At 41.2% G+C, this 4882-nt stretch overlaps 1 protein-coding gene and 1 long non-coding RNA gene across 4 annotated transcripts in view; one reads left to right on the forward strand and one right to left on the reverse strand.

The window, feature by feature from the left end:
- Positions 1-4882, forward strand: part of LOC100184998 (paraspeckle component 1) — a 21895-nt gene that overhangs the window by 13888 nt on the left and 3125 nt on the right. The window lies entirely within an intron of this gene.
- LOC104265779 lies at positions 3235-4882 on the reverse strand. Its single transcript, XR_717275.3, has 3 exons — positions 4825-4882; positions 4475-4518; positions 3235-3275 (listed from the first exon to the last, which is right to left on the reverse strand). It is a non-coding gene; the product is annotated as an uncharacterized LOC104265779 (long non-coding RNA).

The raw sequence follows: 4882 nt of genomic DNA on the forward strand, positions 1-4882 counted from the left end.
TCGCAGCGTTTCTGTGTAGACTTTCGGGCTCTTAATCGAGTAACGATTAAAGACGCATACCCTCTTCCTCGTATAGAAGAAATGTTAGACGCCTTGGGAGGATCGACGTACTTTTCGACATTGGACTTTGCTAGTGGTTACTGGCAGGTGGAGATGGACAGCGCGGACAAAGAAAAGACCGCGTTCACCGTCGCAGGAAAGGGGCTCTTTCAATTTAAAGTCATGCCGTTCGGACTGACGAACGCACCCGCTACGTTTGAACGGCTCATGGAACAGATACTCACGGGACTTCTTTTTAAAACATGTCTGGTATACGTAGATGATGTAATTACTTTTGCACGAAATTTTAATATGGCCTCTAAAAATCTACGAGTTGTATTTGAAAGAATTCGAAAAGCGGGATTAAAATTGAAGCCTAACAAATGTAAGCTTCTCCAACAGAAAGCTAATTTTCTTGGACATGTGGTCTCTGCGAAGGGAATACATGGAGAAGAACGAAAGACGGAAGCGATAAGGCACTGGTGTCGACCAACCACCGTACGAGAAGTTAGACAATTCATTGGGTTTGCGTCATACTACCGCCGTTTTGTAAAAGACTTTGCGTGCATCGCGGCGCCGTTGTATGATTTGACGAAGAAAAACCGAGAGTTTCGATGGTCGCCCGAGTGCCAGATCGCATTTCAAAAATTGAAAGACAAGCTGATGACGACTCCTGTGTTAGCGTACCCAATCAAAGGTGCGAAGTTCATTCTTGACGTCGATGCAAGTTCCACAGGCATGGGTGCTGTGCTGTCTCAGGAATACGGGGGTCAAGAAAGAGTAGTAGCATACGCAAGCACCACCCTAAACTCCAGTCAACGTAGGTACTGTACGACCTATAGAGAGTTATTAGCGTTATATTTTTTCGTTAAGTATTTTCGTCATTATTTATTGGGGAGAAAATTTCTTATTCGTACCGACCACGCAGCGTTAAAGTGGTTGATGTCAATTAAAGAACCAGAAGGAATGTTGGCCCGATGGGTATCCGTTCTAGACACATACACGTTTGAAGTTGAGCATCGACGCGGAGTAAAACATGCAAATGCAGACGGTCTATCTCGACAACGTTGCAATCAAACTGATTGCACAGATTGTGCCTATTTTAAAAGTGTGTCCGGTAGAAGACAACCGATCAGAAGACTGCGTGCGTCGCAGCGGGTAAGAGGGTCGTCAGATTCAAATTGGCTCGATGTTTGGTCGATAGAGGAGTTAAGAGAGCTGCAAAATCAAGACCATGACCTCAGCATCTTACTCCGATTAAAAGGCCAAAGTCAATTCGTTCCTTCGAACTTCTCAGCACTGGGACTTAGTGCTGAAAATGGTGCCAAGTACGCTGCCCAATGGGATGATCTGGAAGTGGTGAACGGACTGTTATATAAAGTATGGTATCCAGACGACGACGACGGTGTGGAAGAGCATCGCCTTATCGCCCCCACACAACTACGACGACAAATCTACAGACAGCTTCACGAATGCCGCACAAGTGGTCACCTTGGTACAGCAAAGACAACGAAACAAATCAGTAGACGTTTCTACTGGCCGGGCTTGCGCCGCGACGTAAAGCAATGGTGCAAATGGTGTAAACCCTGCGCTCAACGGAAATCGCTTCATGGTAGGCATCGAAGCATGTTACAACAACAACCTGTTGGTACACCGATGGAACGAATCTCACTCGATTTTGTGGGCCCGCTACCGGTCACTGATAACGGCAATGCGTACATAATGGTCGTGTGCGATTATTTCAGTAAATGGACTGAGTGCTTTGCTCTTCCCGACCAACAAGCCGTGACCACAGCACACACGCTCGTCACACAGGTATTCTGCCGGTTGGGTGTCCCGAAGACCATTCACTCAGATCAAGGACGGGATTTCGAGTCTCGAGTCTTTCAGGAGACATGCCGATTGTTGGGTGTTGAGAAAACGCGAGCTTCCCCTTACCACCCACAATCATCCGGACTAGTCGAGCGTTTCAACCGCACTCTTCAGCAAATGCTGGCGATGTTCGTTAATAATAACCGCAACAACTGGGACGTGCACCTGCCGTATGTGTGCATGGCTTATCGGGCGTCGGAACACGAATCAACCCAGTATTCCCCAAACAGGTTAATGTTGGGTCGAGAAATCGATCTGCCATTAGATATTATGTATCCCAGCCCCAATGACCGATATTACCGATGCCATACCGATTACGTGGAACACATGCGCCGGGCAAGTGCGAACGCGTTTTTACAAGTAAGAAGTAATTTGGCTCGTGCAGCAGAGCGACAGAAAAGGTACTACGATCGGCGGGTTCATGCATCCACATTTGAACCTGGACAATGGGTGTGGTATTTTTATCCGCCGAAGGCTCGACAAAAATTGGGAAAAGGCTGGACTGGGCCTTTTCTAGTTTTGGATAAGTTATCACCCAATCTATACAGAATCCAAGAGACTGAGGCCTCGAGAAAGAAAGTGGTTCATGTGGACAACTTAAGACGTTGTGAGAGCGAGCAGCCACCCAGTTCTTGGGTCAATGCAACTCCCGTACCATTTTCAGCAACGCCGTCTGAAGACGGAAATGAACAAACAGACACTTGGGATGAATCCGATCCGAACGCAGGCGTTTCAATGTTTGGGCGTGTGCGTCGTAGACCACCTCATTTACGCGATTATGTATGATGTCTTTGTGATTGTTTTCTACCGATATTTCTCCGTAAACCGTGTGTGTGTGTTTATTCGTATATGTATGCACATCGTGGGCTATGTGCTAATCGTGAGGAGGGGGTAGTGTGACGATTAACGTGTTTATATAACCGTATTATTTATTCCCCTGTTCTGTACGCTAGATTCTTCGTTGTGGTCCCTAGTTCTGTTCTCGCATTCCTTTGTTCCAGTACTCGCCTAATTATTAGTTACGTGTTTTTGGTGCCGCGCGTGTTAACGCATTCCTTGTATTTGCTTCTTTTCTCGTGTGCTGCAGTTTACTGTTTAGTGTTTCAGTTCTACTCCTCGTGCAGCAGTTCGTTATGTAGTTCACCGTTTAGTGTTTCAGTTTTACTCCTATTATGTTATGCTGTCTAAATGTGTCTTTAAGTTTATATTATTGTGTGTTTAATGATGATGGATTCTATTTGAATAAGGTTGCTAATTAAATAAAGATTCGTTACAATACAAAAGTAATGAGAGCAGCATACAATATTTATATTTATGTTTCAACTTGCCAATTTATACTCTGGGGGAATCTCTCCTTCAGGCTTCTGCAGAAATTAAATAAATGTTTAATTAGGACCATGTGTTAGGTTTAGATCAATGCATGAATGCAATGTAATAATGCTGTAGTGTAAGTTGGAATGATAGGAAATACACATAAAAATATGGACAACTAAAAACAACATAACATAATTTTTATTTATTTTGCAGGTCACACCAATACAAGTAAAACTTTAACCTAAAAGTTAGAAACAGAATCTTTAAGATTTTAGTAAAATAAGCCCCACATGGTTACCATTTATAATATATATAAACATTGCAGTATGATTATTAATTTCATTACAAATATCATAGCATTCATTCTTATACTGTTGCCCCCCTCCCATTATAAAAAGAATGCTTGCCAGATATGTGTGTGTGACCTGAATCACACCATTGGTATGCAGTGGTATGTCATGTATGCCACAAATATTGTGACCAATGGGCGCACACATACTCCCTCTTCAGTGTTGCCAAATAAAAATCAATAAAACAAAACAAAAAAGTCACATTAAAATAGATTCGAATTTATAATTCTGTAACATTACATTTAAATCATTGTCTTTTTTATTTTTATTATGGTAAACACTGGAACCTAAACCTATTTTACTCTCTTGTTTCTCTCACAGCAGGGCAGCATAATAGCCTTATGGGCGTTTTAAAATCGATCGAAACTATATTATGTTGTGGTGCACAGAAGGTGATTTTTGACCAGTTTCAATAAAAACATACCAGACCATATATATAATAACACAGTTGTCTTTTATGTTACAACATACACTTAAAAATTGTATCACATATAAATCTAAAGAAAAAATGCAAAAATTCAGTTTCACTCCTAATCGTCAAACTTAAACATTGGGAACTCTATTAATTAATGAGCCGAATGCAATACTAGCTCTGGTTATTAGTAAAGATACCTAACAGCAGGGTAAGAGCTGTTTTGAACTGGAGGCTAAAACACATTCGTAATGACACCTAACATCAGGGTAAAAGCTGTTTTAAACTGCAGACTAAAACACATAATGTCATGTCTGTTTTAAAGGATTTAGTTAATTGTTAGCTAAAACACTAACATTCACATATGCCAAAAAACTAAACGTATAATTTAAAAAAGCTGTTCTAGGCTTAACGGTGAAACATTTTCGACGCCCCAAATTTAACACCTATGGCACTATGTAATATTATTTACAATCTACTTACTTACTTGGGATTGGGGTGGGTAGCCTGTTTGAGGTTGGTAGCCAACAACTGTAATAATAAGTTATTTATCAATATATAAAGGTTAAATAAACTTGTTTATCTTGTATATTTTGTATGCCGGCATGAGGTGTATAAAACAGAACACCAGTTGCAGCATTTGTGGCACATAAACATTATATATGATAGTGGAAAGTAGGTTTGGGGGGAATTGTATACGGCCCAGTTAATTCATGTTAAGTGCTGTAACATTAAACCAAATCCTTAATGGACTAAATGTATACATTGGACTATACATTACATGGGAGTCCAAACATGGCATAAATGTTACATACAAACAACAAGCTTAAGCCTTACTTGGTTGATTAGCAGGGACAGTTGTCAGAACAACAGTATTAGCTGGTACTGCCTGGAA

The sequence above is a fragment of the Ciona intestinalis genome, chromosome 6 (genome assembly GCF_000224145.3).
Source record: "Ciona intestinalis chromosome 6, KH, whole genome shotgun sequence".
Taxonomy (NCBI): Eukaryota; Metazoa; Chordata; class Ascidiacea; order Phlebobranchia; family Cionidae; genus Ciona; species Ciona intestinalis.